This window comes from Balaenoptera physalus (genome assembly GCF_965194825.1).
Source record: "Balaenoptera physalus genome assembly, chromosome: 13".
NCBI lineage: Eukaryota > Metazoa > Chordata > Mammalia > Artiodactyla > Balaenopteridae > Balaenoptera > Balaenoptera physalus.
This window is the reverse complement of record NC_138892.1, coordinates 31937554-31958945: the sequence shown is the minus strand read 5'-3', so window position 1 is coordinate 31958945 and position 21392 is coordinate 31937554. Positions and strand designations below refer to the sequence as shown.

Below are 21392 nucleotides of genomic sequence, written 5' to 3'. Positions count from 1 at the left end.
TGAAAACAGAAAACATGCTGGTGATCATCAGTGAAAATCCATAGTCACTAAAACTATTAACAATTAACATCTTCTGCCTTAATGTGGAAAAGGGAATCTACCTTTTTTTTTTTTTTTTAACGCTACTGGCTTAAATACAATTAGATGCAATTAGATGCTGAGCTTTCAAACTATGCTGACCAAATTTTTTAAAAATTTTCTGTTAAAATATGGTTTGGATTTTTCATTTCAATGACAGTATTGTTAACTTTTGTCAAAAGCTTTCTACGGGCAATTCCCCAATGGCAATTAGGAATGAACTTGTAGCAACATGTGAAGGATTTATCACTTAAGGTGTTTTCTAAAAACTAGGGAATGCATAAAATTCATACCTTAAGGCACCAAAAGAAACTTTCTCTACTTTAAATGTAGACTGTTTGACAAGTAGCAGCAAAACCCTGAGCAGTGCTTTAGTCCGATAATCTAATAGTATACCCAGTTAAAGTGAGGGGGAGAGAGAGAGATTTAGATATAGGACAGAATTTAACCTAATTTGTGAGACATCAAAAGAATCATTGTTTTGAATCACAGCTTTTTGGCCATTTATTGGCAGACCATAACCAATATGTCAATTAATAAGGAAAAATATTTTCTTAGTCAATGGGAAGACATTCTTGAATCCTAGCATGAACCCACACTCACACGCCCCCCAAAACACCTCTCTTTGAAAATAACTCTTTCAAATATGTAAAATAGTTACCTTTGTGCATGGCTTATTTTTTCTTATTACACTATATTTTATGTTTTTAAAAATCTGGGCATCTATTTTTTTTCTTCAGTATCTTTACAACACATAGCAGAACCTTGAATATAAAAAGCTCTTAATAAATATTTGCTGGATGAATCAGTGACCAAGGTAAAAAAAAAAAAAAGAGTGTAATGCTTCAAATTTGATACCTGTTTATTGAGCCTGTATTATGAGACAGGGACTGAGCCAGTCACTAGAGAAACAAAGGTGATAAGACACCCTTGAAATGCAGATGCAGGTAAGTAGGTGACACCCACACCCCGTGATAAATGCTTTGGGAACTCAGAGGAGGAAAAAATTAATCAGTTGACCTTAAGGGAGACAACTCGTAGCAGAAAGACAGTGCCAAGAAAAGCCAGAGAGAAAATGTGACTCTGGCTGGATTTTAGAGGACAGAAGAAGAGTTTGCAAGAGTTGACAAGGAAGGGACAAGTATTCCAGGAAAAATAAACAGCATGAGCAAAACATGGAGATGTGAAGATATTTTAAAATGTGAGAGTTCTTTTAAGAGTTAACATTCATCCATGGCATCTTAAAATTACACAAAGGCCCATCTGCACATGGCTAGAAATCTTTCCTATTTATTATGTAACCAGCCATGTATTATATGGAACTGGATTATTATTTTCAATTAATATCTGCAAGCTAAATAGATTTTACACTGGACCAAATTGTAATTATCATTTACTAAAATTTCTAAGACTACAATGCTACCTACATAGATAATAGTGGCTTTGAAACAAAACTAAAACCCTTTTATTGTTTTACCACTGTAATCTACGTATTTCAGCAGTAATCCTGCTTAATTTTGTTTAAGGCTACTTTGAGCACGGTGGGGTCCCACTTTTCATAGCAGCATCTCCCTTGGACCAAAATGAAGACTGAATTGTATAAATGATTTGTTTGGGGGATGATTCTTCTTTTTGGACAATCCCAACACACAAAATATCCTCTAATATCCCTTCATGTACGTAAGTATAATTGCTTAAACTCAAGCTTTCTTTTATACTGTCATTGCTAAGACCTAACCCTCCCTTGAAATATATTTCTCCGAGATCCTCTTCCATGATATGATTTTGGAATCTTCCCTAAGGACCTCTGTAAATGGCCAATCTCACTAATAACCATATTCATATTCTAGGCTCTAAGAAATATAAAGGCATGGGGTGGGGGAGGGGGAACTGGAGGAAGGTGGTCAAAAGGTACAAACTTCCAGTCATAAGATAAATAAGTACTAGGGACGTAATGTACAACATGATCAATATAATTCACACTGCTGTACGTTACGTAAGAAAGTTAAGAGAGTATATCCTAAGAGTTCTCATCACAAGGAAAAACATTTCTATTTCTTTTGTATTTATATAGATTTTGTATCTATATGAGATGGCAGATGTTCTTAATATGGTAGTCACTGAATGATGTATGCAAGTCAAATAATTATGCTGTACACCTTAAACTTATACAACGTATATGTCAATTATATCTCAATAAGACTAGACGAAAGAAAAGAAATATAAGGGCAGAAATTCTGTTGCCTTCTCTCTGCCATGTCTTATGCCTGACACTGAAGAAACTACACAAACATTTGTTCACTCATTCATTCATTCAGCAAATATTTATTAAGCACCTAGTGCTACTGTGTGCCAGGCACTGTTCTAGATGCTGGGGATATATTAGTTAAAAAAAAGCAAAAATTCCTGCCATCATAAGCTTAGCTTCTAGTGAGGGAAGGCATACCATAACCAATAAACATAATAAATAACCAGATTATATAGTAGGTCAAAGGTGTGCTGTGAAAAAAGAAAAATTAGATCACACTAAAGGGGATTAGAATTATAATGCTTACTCTGCTCTACTAGCAGCATGGTCTTAGGTTCAAGGTGACAATCACACTCATGAGGCATCAGAGGCTTCACGCAGCACCAAGTGTACTACTGAGCTGATATCTGATGGGGCCTCATTGGGAAGGCAATGTTTTATCAAAGATTAGATGGAGCTAAGGGAGTTATCCAAGCAGGTGTCTGTGGGAGAGTATTATAGACAGAGAGGCTAGTGCAAAGGCCCTAAGGTCTATTTCGTGTTGTTGTTGTTTTCAATTGAATCTTTCAAGATACTTTATTATAAAAGTAATATATCATCATTATCAAACATTTGGAGAAGAAAAAAAACTTAGTTGGAATGTCACTACCCTGACAACTTTTAGAAAGTATATCTTTTTTCCCCATTATTATAAAATAAATGCATACTCATTGATTTAAGGAATCTGCTTTATTTAAGGAACAGCAAGAATAAACCAGGGGGGCAGTGAAGATGATGATGTCAGAGAGAATGGAGAGGCCAGATCATGTAGGGTCTTGTATACCCACCTGGACTTTTGACTTTTACTGTGAACGAAAAGGGATTCATTGCAGGATTTTGAGCATAGGAGAGATACGACATATTTAAAACTTTTTTCAAAGAGATTGTTTGGAAGTTTCTTACAAAACTGAACATATTCTTACCATATGATCCAGCAATCATGCTCCTTGGTTCTATCCCAAAGAGCTGAAAATCTGTGTCTATACAAAAACCTGCACACTGATTTTTATAGCAGCTTATTCAAAATTGCCAAAATTTGGAAGCAACCAGGATGTCCCTTCAGCAGGTGAATAGTTAAATAAACTGTGGTATATCTGGGGAATGGACTTTTACTCAGCACTAAAAAGAAATGAGCTATGAAGCCATAAAAAGACACAGAGGAAAAAAAATGCATATTACTAAGTGAAGAAGCTAATCTGAAAAGGCTATACACTGTTTTGATTCCAACTACTATGACATTCTAGAAAAGGCAAAACTATGGAAACAGTAAAAAGATCAGTGGTTGCCAGGGGTTGGAGGGGAAGGGATGAATAGAGCACAGAGGATTTTTAGGGCAGTGAAAGTACTCTATATGATACTATAATTCTGAATACATGTAATTATACATTTGTCTAAACTCATAGAATGTTCAACACCAAGAGTAAACCCTAGTGTAGACTATGGGCTCTGGGTGATTAAGATGTGTCAAGGTAGGTTCCTCAGTTGCAACAAATGCACCACTCTGGTGGGGATGTTGATAACGGAGGGGGCCATGCATGTGTGGGGGGCAGGGGGCACTGGGGAAATCTCTGTACCTTCCTCTCAATTTTGCTATGAACTGCTCTAAAAATATAAATTATTTCCAAAAAAAAAAGAGATCACTTTAATTGCTGTGACTTTAGGCTAACAATAGGTAGAAACAGAGTGACCAATTTGGGGCTATTGCTATAATCCAAGCAAGAAAGGGTCGTAGCAGTGCATTGCCCAGAGGTGGTTAGATTCTGGATGCCTCCTGAAGATTGAGCCGATAGGATTTCCTGACAGTTGGAGAGTGCTTTGAGAGAGAGTCAAAGACAACTCCAAGGATTCTGGTCTGAGCAACTGGGAAGGATGGTGTTGCCATCAAGTGATATGGGGAAGGCTGAGGGGTAGAGAAGATTTGGGGGGCAGATCTGGAGTTAAGTTTTGAGTGTGCTCAGTTTGAGATGTGTTTTGAGACATCCTAGTGATGAAACTAGGTCAGGATATTTCAATCTGGATTGAGGAGGGAAGTTTGGGCTGGATATATAAATATGACAGCTTTTGATATATAAATGGAGTTTTAAGCAAAAGAGTGGATGAGACCATCAAGGGAGTGAGTACAAACGGGAAAAAGAACAAAGAACTGGATCCTATGGTGCTCTAACATTAAGAGGTCTGGCAAAAGATTTAGAACACACAAAGGAGCCTGAGAGAGGAGCCAGAGGAGGAGGAAGAACCCAGGTTAAAAAAAAAAAAGAAAAAAAGAAAAAGTAAAAGTACCTTAAGGAGAAGGTTAAACTATGAAACTATGTCAAATACTCGCAATAGGTCAAGTAAGATGAGGACTGAGAACTGGTCACTGGATTTAGTAGCATAGTCACTGGTGACATTAACAAGAGCACTTTTATTGAAGCAGTTTGGGAAAGGCCAGGCAGGAGTGGATTTAACAGAGCATGAGAGGTGAGTGATTAAAACCAGTGCATATAGACAGCTCTTTTAAAGCGGTGTCCTTCAAAGGAGAGCAAATAGATAAATGAACAAAGAAATAAGTAAAAACAAAGTGAGATGGGAGTTGGTGAGGAATTAGGTTGGGGGGAGGGGAGAGTCTTATTTATAAGATGGTAAAAATACCAGGATGTCTGTATGCCTATGGGGATGGTCCAGTAGGAGTTGCAATTGGCACTGTGGGTCAGAACAGAGAGACATCAGATGTCCTTGAGAAGACAGGAAGGGGTGAGATCCTGTCTCAAGCAGAGGGCCTGGCTTTAAATAGAGTACATACTGTAGTTCATCAGTACCATCAGGCAGGATGTCTGAATGTGTATGCAGATGCTTGTGCTTTCTGAACAATACAGTGAATAACAGTTTCCACTTACTGAACATTTACTATGTACCAAACATTTTGTCTAGCTTACCACAAACAAAATTTAAGTTTCATCTATCCTAATTCTGAAGATGAAGAAACTGAGGTAGAGAGAGATTCAGTGACTTCTAAGTGGTGAGATCAGGACGAAAACTCAGGTCTGTCCAATTCGAAATCCTGTCCTCTTCACCACCTCATACTGTCACAGCACTTCAAGAAAGCTGTTACATCACTGGTGAGGACTCTGACACCATCTCTCCAAGACTTTAATAATTTTTCAAATATCACGCATATGGAGACAAGTTTGTTCCCTATTCCAAGCCAAAGCTGAATATTGTACATTTTTCAGAACTTTTAATTTTATAATTTTTATATATGTTCTTTGATAGTTTAAAAATATAATACAGACTTCTATAATAATTGCAAAATAATTTCACCAGGGCAGCATTTTTTTTTTGGATCAGTTATATACAAACATCTGTACGGATGATTTTGCTCAATTTATTGGAGTCTATTTGGTTAGGACTAAACTTAAATCTGTTAATACGTTCAAATATCCCTGAGAGAATATAAATTGGTGCAGTCACTATGGAAAACAGTATGGAGGTTCCTCAAAAAACTAAAGATCGAGTTACCATATGATCCTGCAATCCCACCCCTGGACATATATCAGGAGAAAACTGTAATTCAAAAAGATACACGCACCCCAATGTTCACTGCAGCACTATTTACAATAGCCAAGACATGAAGACAACCTAAATGTCCATCAACAGATGAATGGATAAAGAAGATGTGACACATATATACAATGGAATACTACTCAGTCATAAAATAGAATGAAATAATGCCATTTGCAGCAACATGGATAGACGTAGAGATTACCATACTAAGTGAAGTAAGTCAGACAGAGAAAGACAAACACAATATGATATCACTTATATCTGTTATCTAAAATATGACACATGAACTTATCTACGAAACAGAAACAGACTCACAGACATAGAGAACAGACTTGTGGTTGCCAAGGGGGAGGGAGGTGGGGGTGGGATGCAGCGGGAGTTTGGGATTAGCAGGTGCAAACTGCTATATATAGAATGGTTAAACAACAAGGTCCTACTGTATAGCACAGAGAATTATATTCAATATCCTGTGATAAACCATAATGGAAAAGAATATGAAAAAGAATGTGTGTGTATGTGTATGTGTGTGTGTATATATATATATATATATGTATGTATAACTGAATCACTTTGCTGTACACCTGAAATTAACACACTGTAAATCAACTATACTTCAATAAAATAAATTAAAAATAAATAAAAACCAAGTATCCCTGAGAAACTTATATTTCATGAGGCATTTTATTTTAAAGCTATTAAGTAAACTGATATTTTAATTTAATTTTGTATATACAGTTAACCCTTGAGCAATGCAGGAGTCATCCGTGTATAATTTATAGTCAGCCTTCCCTATCCCTGGTTCCTCAGCATCCGGGGATTCAACCAACCTGGGACCATGTAGTACTGCAAGTATTTACTATTGAAAAATATCCACATATAAGTGGACCCATGCAGTTTCAGACGCATGTTGTTCAAGGATCAAGTACTTTGCTACTGATGAGTATTCACCTTTCATAAAATTCAATCATTCACTCAGGCATAACTAAACATTAGGATGGGAGAGCAGTCAAGGCAGAAATGTACTGAGAATTCTGCACAGTAGTAGTACTACCTCCCTATCAGTATTCTTGGGAGAGGGCCGAAATGAGGAGCTTACTTCTTTAAATGGAAAAGTATTTTTTCCATATTATTCTATGCAGAAATTTTTCTAATATATAGTACACACATTTCCCTGATTTCCTAAACAGTGGCTAGAAATATTAAACTTTGCTTCTCTTTGATGATTCATTTTCATCAAATAAAGGGAAGACTAAATGAAATAAGCCAGACACAGAAAGACAAATATCGTATGATCTCACTTATATGTGGAATCCAGAAAAAGAAAAGTCGAACTCATAGTAACAAAGAGTAGAACAGAAAGGTGGGTGCCAGAGGCTAGAGGGTAGAGGAAAATGGGGAGATATTGATTAAAGGGTACGAATTTTCAGTTATAAGATGAGTAAGTTCTGAAGACCTAATGTACAGCATTTTGACTACAGCTAATAATACTATATTGTTTACTTGACATTTCCTAAGAGAGTGGATCCCAAGTGTTTTCACCACACACAGAAAAAAGGGTAACGGGATAGTTTGACTGTGGTCATCATTTCACAATGTATCCATATATCAAGACATCCCATTGTGCACCTTAAATATATACAATTTTATTTGTCAGTCACACCTCAATAAAGCTGGCGGGAAAAAGCATTTTGGTTATGTAGCTGTGACTGCCCACCTCCAAGGAGCTCCAAATTTTACTGTACTTGTTTGAACGACTGCTTTTACAATTTTATTTTCATTTTTGTTGGTTTGTTTCTTAGTTTACCTATTTCTCCCGTACTGTCAGGTCATTATTTGCAACATATTTTTACTGTTAACGTGCCCATCTCTAGCCTCCTGTAGTCCCGGAGGCAAACACAACACATGGCCCATGGGGGGTGCTTATATAGGCAGAATAATAGCAAAAAGACGGCCACGTCTTAATTTTCTTGGAATTTGTGACTATATTGACTTATATGGCAAAATGGACTTTGCAGATGTGATTAAGCGAAGGACCTTGATGTGGAGAGATTATCCTGGATTCTCTGAGTCCCATCTAATCACACAGGTCCTTACAAACTGAGAACGTTTCCAGCTCTGGTCAGAGAGATGCAGTGATGGGAGAAGGGTCAGAAAGATGTGACACGATAAGGACTTGACTTGCCATTGCTGGCACTGGAGATGGAGGAAAGGGGCCAGGAGTCAAGAAATGCAAGTGGCTTCTAGAAGCTGAAATAAGGCAAGGAAACAGTCTCCCTTAGAGCCTTCAGGAAGGCACAGTGTCATCGACACCTCGCTTTTAGCCCAATAAGCCCCATTTTGGACTTCTGAATCTCCAAAACCATAATATCATAAATCTGTATTGTTTTAGGTCACTAAATTGGTGGTGATTTATTCCAACAGCAACAGAAAAATAAATCAGAGCTCAATAAACTTACTTTCTGGGTGAATTACTGAATGAATGGAGCAGTGTGCAATGTTCAAGCTGTTCCTGGTAAGGAAAACATACTGCCCCGCCAGTATTCTGGGCCCCCAACGCCTGTTTTAAGCAAAGCAGCTCAGTTTTTTTTCTGTTCTATTTGTTCATGCTTCTGGGTAAAATTTTGTTCGAACAAAGGTTTCCAAGGGCAAAAAAGAAAAAAAGTTCACGCTTTTGAAAACTGGTAGTGTGATGGCAGGGTATAGAAGATGGATCCAGAAAACCTCTGAGCCCCACCATGTGACCTCAAACACGCCAGTGAATCCTTCTGAGTATCTGTTTATCAGTCTCTAAAATGAGAATCGTTTTTGCCTTACCCATTCATGGAGTGGTGGTGAGAATCTTTTCAAACCACAGGTGTTGTGCAATGATTTGCTGTGTGGATTATAGGTTTTGGATTGTCTAGAAATCAGGGAAACAAGTGCTTAAAAACCATACAAATAAGAGAGTCCGGGAAAGGACTTCATAGAATCAATCTTGCATGAACAAAGAGTCTGACCTTTAGTACATGGGTATGTTGATGCTGATTTGGGGGTCAGATGCATTTTTCAATTTATTTCTTAGTTCTCAACTGTGTTGAGAGTAGCTTCGGTTAATAGACAATTGACTTCCAATGGAGTTTTCTCTCTCTTCCTCTTTCTCTAACTTCTGGAGACTCCAACAAGGGTATTTGGGTGCCTGAACATGTGGGCAGGTGCGCACACACACACCGTATTAGATAGAAAGCTGAAGCAAAATGTCCCTGCGTTTGTGACTTCTGCTCTAAAATGTATCGTTTCCATTTGGGTAATCATCTCTTGCTGTTTTTTCTGTAACACTCTCTGCTTCTGCATATGACATTTTTCTTTGGCTACTTTGTTTTTAGCATCGTACAACTCTTCTCTCTAGGTCACGCTTGTTGTGTGATAACCTCTCATTTCACGATAACCTCTCACTGCACGGTCACATTAAACTAATCTTATTGTCGGCAGTTCTAGATTTTTTTAAATTTAGAGGCATGCGTCAAAAGTGTCCCCCATGTACTCTGCACAACACACAAAATTCCAATAACCCTTTCATTGCTAAAAGTTGCCTTCAATTTATTTACGTGATGAAAAAACTAATGAGAAATCCTTATGCACTGTTGGAACTAAAATATGCAGTAGAAACAGTCGTGGCGGAGGGAAGAAATAGTGACTAAAATACACACTCAATTGTGAATGACAGATATAGCAGGTCTCTTTCTGGGAGCAGGTTTTAACAGTGGCAGATGGTACTGAAAAGGAACTTTAAAAGGGAAAAATTACAGGAAGACAAGGCTGGAGACTCTGAAGGCAAAAGTCTTCCTTAAATCTCATTTTTGTTGAGAACCAATCTCAACAGACCCCAGTGGAATATTCACCCATTCATCAATTCTTCCTGAGCATAACAGCCTTCCTTACAATAAAAAGCCACATGCCAGAGAAAGGAACTGCAAAGCCCCCCTCTAAAGCAAACTATTTACTTGATCTGAACATATGTTATTACACAGAAGTCAGGTTGCAGACTCCTTTCCTTTAGTAGAAACTAACATGCATGCAGCCCAAGAACATCAGGGCAACATATGCTGTTCAGGAAACCAGAAGATTCCAATCTTCTAAACTTGGGGAAACAAAACAAACTTTTCTATGACCATGAGAAGTGGTTTTAAAATATTCATTGCCAGGATCCACGTTACAGACTTTCCAAAGTCGAAAAGGTAAGTGGGGCATCTGTGTAGATCGTTTTCTTTATGCAGAGAACTACAAAATAGTACTAGGACTGCCCTGAACAAAACAGCAGCTGCTGCCAGAAACAACATTCATCTCTTCTTTAATCTCGCCTGCCAGCTAGCCAAGCAGGCAGTTCCCTTGCAGCCCAAATGTGCTTTGGAAGAGAGCCAACTGGCTCAGCTACCCAGAGCCAGGAAAGCAAGTTACCAAGATACAGGTATAGGAATTAGTCCTGAGTTCAGATTTTCTGCGGTCATAGGAACCATACCCTCCCAAAATAATCTTAACCTAAACCAACAACAGACTGTCGGTCAGTGAATAACGGTTTAATTCTATATGACTTCTTCCTTAAGATTTTTTATTGCTCAACAAGATTTTACCATTCAACATTATGAAGGAAATACCTAAGCAACCTACACTGACTCAAATTCTTCTCTACTGATTGTCCAGTAATCTCGAAGGGTCAAAGGAGACCGCAGATTGGTCGTTTTAGTCCTATGAGGAAAGAAGACATTAACAGGCCAATTAAGTGCAACTCAAACCAGCTTGAAGTCCAAGTTGGTCCACTAAAATCCTGTAAAGTTACTCACTCTTCTGCCTCTCTCAATGCAGATCTTTTTGAGAAGGAGAATATTTGGAAATATGGGTAAGTATGCTCTTATAACAAAATCTGAACATCCTAGAAGTGAATTGCTTAACAGAAAAAGGTAGACAACGGCTTTAAGGTAAAAGGAGAACTTAAGGATTTCAAGGTATTCAATCTATAGGAAAAAATGGGGAGACGGGGAGAATTACCGTGTGACAGTTCATCCTTATTCTATATTTAAATGCTACTTAATGACTCATGCGAAATGACTCACATATATTGTGAGTCAATATATTTCCCACATATATGTGGGAAATGACTCACATATATTGACTCCTACTAAGGGCCACACATAGCAGTTTGCAGACATTATTTCGTATGATCTTCCCATCAACCAGGTAGATTATTTTTATCCCATTTTGTAGGTGAGTAACACATGATTCAATGAGATTAAGTAACTTGTTTATGGCTACACTGCTAGTAAATCCCTGGACCAAGTTTATTCTTTTAATTTAATTTTATTGAAGTATAGTTGATTTACAGTGTTTTAGGTGTACAGCAAAGTAATTCAGTTGAATATATATATTCTTTTCCATTCTTAGGTTATTACAAGATATTGAATATAGTTCCCTGTGCTATACAGTAGGTCCTTGTAGTTTATCTATTTTATATATAGTAATGTGCATCTGTTAATCCCAAATTCCTAATTTATCCCTCCCTCCCTTTCCCCTTTGGTAACCGTAAATTTGTTTTCTATGTCTGTGAGTCTATTTCTGTTTTGTAAATAAGTTCCCTTGTTTCTTTCTTTCTTTTTTTTTTTTAAGATTCCACATATCAGTGATCTCATATGATGTTTGTCTTTCTCTGTCTGACTTACTTCACTTAGTATGATAATCTTTAGGTCCATCCATGTTGCTGCAAATGGCATTATTTCATTCTTTTTTATGGCTGGGTGACATTGCATTGTGTATATGTATCACATCTTCTTTATCCATTCATCTGTTGATGGACATTTAGGTTGTTTCCATGTCTGGGCTCTTGTAAATAGTGCTATAATGAACATTGGGGTGCATGTATCTTTTTGAATTACAGTTTTCTCTGGATATATGCCGAGGAGTGGGATTGCAGGATCACATGGCAACTCTATCTTTGGCTTTTTAAGGAACCTCCATACTGTTCTCCATAGTGGCTGTACCAATTTACATTCCCACCAAGAGTGTAGGAGGGTTCCCTTTTCTCCATACCCTCTCCAGCATTTATTATTTGTTGACTTTTTGATGATGGCCATTCTGACTGGTGTGAGGTGATACCTCATTGTAGTTTTGATTTGCATTTCCCTAATAACTAGCGATGTGGAGCATCTTTTCATGTGCCCATTGGCCATCTGTATGCCTGGACCAAGTTTAAATCAAGACTAGAAAGAAAAACACTGGGCCAATCAGATAATAAAACTGACTTCATTTATATCTAATGAACAATTAAGTTTCATGTACAATGCCTATGCTGTGGACAGCATATAGGTCTCTTGAACTGCATCAATATCTAATTGAAACAACAATGTCAAATTATGACCAGGCTGGATTAACAAGTAGTGCATGTAAATCAGGTTATACTTGCGGTAGCTTAAAAAAAAAAAAGCATAGCTAGAGGGAGAGGAGAGCTCAAAAAAAGTGATAAGTTGTTCTTTCTGATAAAAACAAAACAGTGCTTTCAGACTTCTAAGAAGAGCTATTTATGCTATTTATTCATTCAACAGACACACATGGAGTACCTGATAATTACAGAAGGTAAAGATACAGAAGATATGGTCACGGCCTCAGGAAGCTCAAGCTCTTGGCAAACACAGCAGGTGGAGTATCTAAGAAGGGAAGGGCCCAGAGGGACAGCTAAACCTGACTTTGGGGTCGGGGAGGGAGAGGCTCAGAGATAGCTTCTGGGAGGAGACATCTTTTCCAAAGGTGAGTGGAAGGTAGCCAGGTCAAAGGGAGCTGGGGCGAAGACCCCTGACAGAGAAAGTAAAGAAGCAGGTGCCCACAGAAGTGAGGGAAGTGAAAAATGAGTTTCAAGGAATAAGCAACAATAGATGAGGCTAGAAAGATATGCAGAGGTCCTCCCAATTTTGCTAATTGATTTGGATTTTATCTTAAAGGCACTGGGGAGCTCCTGGCAGACTCTAAGCAGAGGAGTATCAAGATCTGATTTATTTTTGAAAAGTTTATCAGTCATCAGAATGAAGGATACGTGGGGTTGAGGGGGGCAGCCAAAACGCCTGTGGGCAGGAGGTCAGTTAGGAGGTCAATGAAGTTATCCAGAGGCCACATGAGGAGGGCCTTAACTAGCAAATGGCAGTGGGAATGGAGAGAGACAAGTTTAAGAGGATGTAGAAGTAAAAAGGAAGAACTTGGGTGACTGACAGAAAGCGTGTAGGGTATCAGGGGGAGAGTCACAAATGACTTCTGTGCTCCAGTTTGGGTGACTGAGGCAGAAGTGGTGCTATTCCCTGAGCCAGGATATGTAGCAGAAGTGGCAGCTGGGGATTGGAAGTTATCACACAAAACCCTGGAGAATACCATTATATAAGAAGAAAAAATTATCTGCATAGGAGACAAGAGAATGAGAAGCCAAATACATGAGAGGCAAATCAGTTGATTTGGGGGTACTGTGGCCAATAGGAAAAAAAAGTACCAAAGGGAGAGTATAATCAATAAAATAAGCACTGAAAATATGTCAACCTGTTGGTTGTTGAAGAGGACCTAATGGAGCTGACCTTGATGAGGACAGTTTCCATGGAGTGAGACCATGCAGGATGAACCATAGGGGTCAGTGAGAGTGAGGGAATTTCAAGGGCATACTACAACAGAGTGGTAATGTCTGGAAGGGCTAGAAAGTTCAGTTCAGTCTTGGTAGATGAGAAGAGACATCTCTGAAAGAAGGGGGCTAAGATGATAAACCAAGCCTTCTTCCTCCTTAAATAGCCTGTGCATGGGGGAACCCACCTGTGGTTAAGGAGAACCAGGTTAGCTCAGAGACTTTGCCCCTGTGTGAAAATACCTACAAAGGATTTCTACCTCAGGCTAGAATCTAGGGTCTAGGTATTCAAGTTTTATTATTTTTAATAGAGGCATACGTGATAGAATAAGTATTTGTGCCAGCAGTATAGATTTCATCAGAAACAATGGTAATAGATAGGTCATTAGCTATTCATAAATATAGGTCTTCAGCAGTTTTATAAATGCAGAGGGAGGGCTTCCCTGGTGGCGCAGTGGTTGAGAATCTGCCTGCCAATGCAGGGGACACGGGTTCGAGCCCTGGTCTGGGAAGATCCCACATGCCGCGGAGCAACTAGGCCCGTGAGCCACAATTACTGAGCCTGCGCGTCTGGAGCCTGTGCTCCGCAACAAGAGAGGCCGCGATAATGAGAGGACCGCGCACCGCGATGAAGAGTGGCCCCCACTTGACACAACTAGAGAAAGCCCTCGCACAGAAACGAAGACCCAACACAGCCATAAATAAATAAATTAATTAAAATAAATTTAAAAATGGTTAAAAAAATGCAGAGGGAAAGGATGTATTTTACAGATATGAGAGTTGATGACTAATTCTAATCAATATTATGAGAAGATGACATGTAACAAACCAAACTGGTCTAGAAAACTGGTGGGTGCGAGTTCACCATTGAACCTAGATTTACATATCTGTTGCCAATTCTTTTTGCTATAAGTGTTTATTTTCAAAAAAAAAAATAAGAGCGACAGGCCCTCAACATTGGCAAGTACAGGAATATCGCCAGAAAAAAAAAATGACAGTTCTGAAATCCACATACCCAAATTCAGCACTTCGTGGGCACTGATTCTTTGGGGATGGCATTGTTCACTATTATGTCAATTAGTTGCTCTTAAAATTGAACCATGATGACATGCAATCTGAGGGTTGTCGCTTTCCAAAAACAGCTCCAAAAACCTAAATCATTATTTGTATTCTTCCAACTATGTGACTCTCTTCTGAAATTGTGATCTCCTGTAAATCAAAAGTTCTGCAAAATCTGTACAATCTTCTGAACTCCAAACAACTGAGAGATGGAAAATGAGCGTGGGCTCCACGTGCTATCTGACTCCATGCACTGAATTTGGACTGAATGCCTAAACTTCCTAGAAATTCTTGTGTTTTTCTCCCCTATGGCTGTAATTAAATGTGCTCAGATGTTTTGTCAGATCAGCTACTGGGAGTCTGACAAGTTTGGTCTCACAGGCCCTTTTAATTTTTAAGAAGACTCAATCTGAGGAAGCAGCTCAGGAAATCTCCAACAAAAGTTTTTGTTTGTTTGTTTCCCATGTGGGTTTTTGGACTACAAATAAACTAAATCTTCATACTGTGCTGGAACTGTTCCAAGTAGCATCAAAACAAGGGGGTCAAAGGCCTGAGCTCAAAGGACACTCACAATCTTGATCATTTTCTCCATCACATCAGATGACAAGCCAGATTTGCAAAGGTCACTGTATGAGCTTCCCTGATTATGCGACGTGTGCTGGACATACCAAGTGCCTCTGGTTGAACTGAAAAAACTGTTGAAATGTACCCCTTCATGGAAGGTGCCCCAACTGAAACAAGGGGAGTTGCTGTCTTATGTTTAGATCAAAGTGTAATCATCTGGGGGTATTTATTTAGAATGCAGATTCCTGGGCATCATGTGGAATCCAAAATTCTGAAGGTCCATCTCAGGAATGTGTACTTTTAACAAGATTCTTAGGTACTCTCTGAAGTCTTAGACATACTATTTTAGGCTGTACTAGCTCATGGGTGCTATATCATTAGAGAAAACAAAAATGTCTGAAAAGGTAAATGAGGTTGCATTTGGTTCAAGGGCTACATATTAGATACTCCTGATTTAGAGAAACTTGGAAAAAGAAAAGTTAAGTAATGAGTGTAGAGGATACTGTGAGTTGACTCAATTCCCATTCCCGCTCTCTCTGAGCATATTCTTCTATACTGTAGTGGCTGCAAAATTAAAATCTCCATGTCTTGGACTCCATTGCAGTTAGCTAAAGTTGCAGGTATGACTTAGGTTTCAGCAGTCAGGCACAACTCTGCAAGATTCGATATGGAAAGAAAATCCTGGAGAAGAGAAGCTGGATGGATGCAGGGCAGGCATTTTGCTGGGTGGTAGTGAGGCAGTGAGACCCTGCCATCAGCAGCGGTCCTGGCTGTACAGCACTTGCTGTTATGTAGCTGCTTTACAGATTGCCTTGGACTTAACTGTGTTCTGGGTTATGGGAGTGTTCTGAAATCTCAACCTGTTGTTCTAGCCCTTCCACTGGTTTTATAACCCATTAAATAAACTTCAATATATCCCTTTATGTTTAAACTAGCTAGAGTAGATTAATTGTCTGCAACTAAACCCTAAGCACTAGGAGAGAAAAATCCAAGTTACTGAGCATTTATTTCTCATAAGTTCAGTCTAAACTTTCCTCAGGAATTTTCCATTAGTATTTCAAAATTCAAATTGTAAAATAACAATCATTTAAATTTTATCTTTAAAAGGCAGTTTTAAAAAAATGTATTTATTTATTTATGTCTGCCTTGGGTCTTTGTTGCTGCACGTGGGCTTTCTCTAGTTGCGGCGAGCGGGGGCTACTCTTCACTGTGGTACGTGGGCTTCTCATTGCGGTGGCTTCTCTTGTTGCGGAGCACGGGCTCTAGGTGTGTGGGCTTCAGTAGTTGTGGCTTGCGGGCTCTAGAGCGCAGGCTCAGTAGTTGTGGCGCACGGGCTTAGTTGCTCTGCGGCCTGTGGGGTCTCCCTGGACCAGGGCTCAAACCCATGTCCCCTGCATTGGCAGGTGGATTCTTAACCACTGCGCCACTGGGGACGTCCTAAAAAGGCAGTTTTTGATTGACAATCCATGAGAATGTTAATGCAATTCTACCACCTGAAGCCCAGCAAAGCATCTGCCTTTGACGTGCTCAGGACATGTTCCTCTGATAACAATACACTTCAACTGCAGGTTCATTGCTTATGAAAGAGATGAGATGATGTTTAGAGAAGAAGAACATCAGCAAAGTAAGATGTAGATTCAAATCCTGATTCTGTCACTTACATGCTGCAACCTTCAACAAATTATGGAACCTCTCTGAGCCTCGGTTTTCTCATGGTGATAACATTTCTTTGGAGTTTTGAAAAGATTAATAAATAAGACAATGTTATAGTAGACCATGACATGACTGTTAATGCTATACTGGTATACCTTGGAGATACTGAGGGTTCAGTTCTAGACCACCACAATAAAGAGAATATTGCAATAAAGCAAGCAAGTCACACTAATTTTTTGGTTTCCCATTGTGTATAGAAGTTGTATTTACACTAATGCCATCATCTATTAAGTGTGCAATAGCATTACAACTTAAACAATGTACATATCTTAATTAGAAAATACTTTATTGTTAAAAAATGCTGACCATCATCTGAGCTTCAGCAAGTCATAGTAGTCACATCAAACATCACTGATCACAAATCACCATATTATAATAATGAAAAAGTTTGAAATACTGTGAAAATTTGTGATACAGAGACACAAAGTGAGCAAATGCTGGTGGAAAAGTGGCGCTGATAGACTTGGTCCAGGCAGGGTTGCCACCAACCTTCAATTTGTAAAAAAAAAAAAAAAAAAAACCACAAAACTGTAATATCTGGGAAGCACAATAAAGTGAAGCGCAATAAAACAAGGTAGGCCTGTAGTTATTATTTTATCACTACTACTAATTTTTTAAATGTTGACTTTTAAATTAAAAGCTATGCTAACAGTGGATGTCACAATCCCATTTATGTTCTGCTTCCCCCATAGATTAAAGATCAGCACAGCAAGGTGATAAAAAGAGGTTGTGAAACTGACCCTTGGGCTTGGATTTGGGATCAGCTCTCCCAAAGCGGGCAGGCCCATCTCTACCTGGAGCAAAAGTGAGACTGAATTGTTTGGGCAATGGGTGAATGTTAACCTGAATAGTAGAGTTTCAAAAGTCAACTTTAGCTTCAGTAATAATCCAAGATGGCTTAAGAAAACAAAGTGTGTTTACTCAAGCACAGAGAACGGTATAGAGTGGGGGGCTGGGAGGCGCTGATTCTAGAATCAGGCTGCCCTAGCTTTAATCTCTACTCTGCCACTGACTAACCTTGTGGCCTTTGGAAAGTTATTTCATCTTTCTGGGCTTCAGCTTCCTCACCTGTATTATGGGCCTAATAATAGAACTTACTTCACAAACTTCGCACAAAGGTATATACACACTTGGTATATAGTATCTGACAGCCAGCTCACCCTCATAAATGTCCATGATGGTTAGTATCACTGCTGTCTTTTCAACCACACCTGGAACAAGCATCCCCAGTAATGTCATTTCCAAAATTGAAGCCTGGTGGTTCAAGCCACAACTCTGAGCACCATCCTTGATCCTTCCCATTCCCCTAGCTCCATATCCACTCTCTCAAGTGCTATTAGTTCTACCAGCAAAATACATCTGAAACATTCACTTCCCTCCATCTCATCTTGTACCACTACAGCTTGTGCCGAGCTTCCCTACTCCTGCCTGGAAGACTGCAAGGACCCTCTAAATAGCCTTCTTTGCTTTCATGCTTGCTACTCACAAGATTGTGGTCTTCAGGGAATGCAAAACATCACCACCTGCTTACAGCCTCTGAATGCTTTTCCATCACATTTACGATAAAATACAAACTCCTGCTCAAGGTATACAAGGCCCTATTTAACGCAGACTTGCCCACCTCCATGATCATTCTCACCATGCCCTCTTCCCACACCATACTCCAGCTACACTGGCCTCCTTTCTGTTCCTGAAACACCGGGAATGTATTCCTGCCTTAAGCCCTTTGCACTTACTATTACAAGCTTTCTCCCTCCTGGGCTCTGAAAGAGGCAAGTCGTTCTGATCATTCAGGCTTCGGTTCAGATATCACCTTCTAGGAGAAACCTTCTCAGGTGACCTGCCTTAAGCAGCTCCAGCACTCTCAGATCAATTTTATTTCCACCGAAGCACTTTTCATCAGAAATAAGAAACTGATGATAACCCAATTCGTTTACTCTCATCACCTGTTCCTTCTGACAAGTGTGCAAATGGGGTGAGGACGAGAATTATACTATTCTTGTTCATCATTCTTATCTCTAGCACCTTGAACTGCTCAAATACTCCTACCATCAAATTATCTTTCATATGGTACAGACCATTGTGGTAGCACTCTCTAAACTGTCTGAATAGAGAATAAATTCAGGTATGTGAAATGGGGCACAGATGAAGTCAGGACAGTGTGTGATTCACTCCTTAGCAGATGGTGGCCCTATCACACAATGGAATTGCAACATTACCCACCAGCTGTGCTTGTTACCTGTCTCCTGCTGGAGTTTGAGTCCCATAAGGCAAGTACTTTCTGTCCCTCACTGTTTTGTCCAGAGTGGGTAGAGCAGTGCTGAGTACAGACAAGCCTTTCATAAATATTTGTTGAATGAATGAATGAAGGATAAACAGAAGAGTTTTGCTCATCCATTGGGCGTAAACCACTGTCCTCCTTCCTATTCTTGGGTCCAATAACTGCTAAACCTTAATGATAACAAGGGTGAGTAATGTTGCAACATTCTCTTAATTATCCAAAATGTGACATTAGCTAAATGCTTCTCAGTCTGAACTTTTAAACTTTTTCTTTGCACCTTTAAATACTTCTCTAGCCCCATGAAAATGGAAAATTAGGATATAAAGCCAGGGATAGACTGTAAGCCCCATGAAGAGCAGGAATAATGTGTTTTGCTCACTGCTGTAGCTTTAGCCTCTAGCACAGCGATCTGCTTGTAGTAAATGCTAAATAAACTATTTTTAATGAACAACCAGTGGAAAATGCCTTCACTGGCAGATGTGGCCAAAATGTGATAATAACCCAAAGTGCAGACCCGCCTGTAAAATCCCCAGATTCCCTTTCTAAAGGAACTAGATGAGTATCATGTGTAGTTACTTTCCTTTACTGACTCAACGGGGGCGAAACAAAACAAAACAGAAAAACAAAAAAAAAACCCCACAGACCTGGAATGCAGACACTTTCCTACAGTAAGTTCAGTGGAAGTCTCTGAGAGGTCTACAATTTTATTTAGAATTCAGTATAAGATGCATCTATAAATTTCTTCCTCTCTCCCAATGAGCTGCAATCCATCAAAATTTCTAAAGCAGCCATGCATAAAAAATTATTCATGGTGATTCTGCACTGGGAAACACATGCAAGGAATATGATTTCATTTGGGAGCAGGCGTGATCAGAAGTGATGACATAGGTTAAGCTTTTAAATGCTAATCTTATCTCTTCTCAAAGCACTGGATGACTCTTATCTGTCATCCCTACCAGAGAAGGCAAAAGAAAAAAAAAAAAGCTCACACTCACAGAACTAAATTATTTTTTTTTTATGTCATCCAGACCCATTCCTAGTTTGACTAAAGAATAAAATCAACTACCTTTGCTTCAGAGTAACACAGGCATAATATCACTGTTCCCCTCTGACAAGACTTGTTTGCAAGAAGCAGAAAGTTGCATGCCAGACTACTCAGGAGTGGACTCAAATGACACTCCCCCTCACCACCCCCCCTCCAAAATAGGCTTTATTATTGCCTTTTCATGCTAATAAGCATGATTAAGTGGCAAACTCTTTTATTCCGATTTTTCACCATGACATCATGGAATTGTGCTGAGCATTCTCCATAATATCACTATGTAGGAAGAGACTCCAAATTCAGCAGAGAAAGGAAGATGTAGGACAGAAATAAGAAAGGAGAAGACTTTTTACAATGTATCAGGATGTAAGTAGTGGCATCACACAGTTTATTATTACTATTTTTTAAAAGGTTCTGAGTTAACAATCTTCAAAGTAAATGTCAACTATTTTGTGTTCTGAAATTCTTCCTCAAAGATGACCTGGGAAGATTATCAATTAAGCTTCCTTGTTTAATAAAACAAAAGAAGAATATGGAAAATGTACTTTAAACCCTCAAGTCCTAACTCTAAATAATGCTAGGGGAAAACAAAAAGGAACTTTCTCCTTGGGTCAGGAAAGAAGATGTGTGAGTATCCATTGCAAGATTATCCTTTGGGCTTTTTTCAAAGCAGCTGCTTTGCTGTGGAATCAAAAGTGGCTGGAGGAATACATGTAAACAGGAAGACTGCTTGGAAAGCAAAGAGATTCTCTCACCATATAGGAGAGAATGGGAATCTCAGGAAATGAAGACAGGGCCGTGTATCCAGCTAAATGAAATTTAAAAGATATGCTTCAGCTGCTCTATGATTCAAGTGCCAAATCTGCACAAGCCATTTTGCACATCCACTTCATTGTTTAATTTTTGTGTGTCATCTCCTCTTCTCATTTATGGTCCTTTTTGGAGATTTTGTTTGTAAATTGAGACAGGAGGTAGATTTCGCTACTTGTAATGTGATTATTATCCAAAACTTGAAAAAGTTTTATGGGTTTCAGAAATGATAACCTTTCAGTTTACACACAAAACCAAGCAGCTTACCTGATTTAAAAAACAGAAAAAAAGAAAAGGTAAAATAGGCCATGCTGTAAGGTTGCATAACTTTAACAACTTCAGAACTTTTGAAAACTTGGCATCAAAATATTGGGTTGGCCAAAAAGTTCATTTG

General features: G+C 38.9%; 1 protein-coding gene and 1 long non-coding RNA gene across 4 annotated transcripts in view; one reads left to right on the top strand and one right to left on the bottom strand.

Annotated features, from left to right (window-relative positions):
- Positions 1-21392, bottom strand: part of KITLG (KIT ligand) — a 91575-nt gene that overhangs the window by 54244 nt on the left and 15939 nt on the right. The window lies entirely within an intron of this gene.
- On the top strand, positions 2-21383 carry LOC309640433. The gene is made up of 2 exons (XR_014252214.1): positions 2-12570; positions 16721-21383. It is a non-coding gene; the product is annotated as an uncharacterized lncRNA (long non-coding RNA).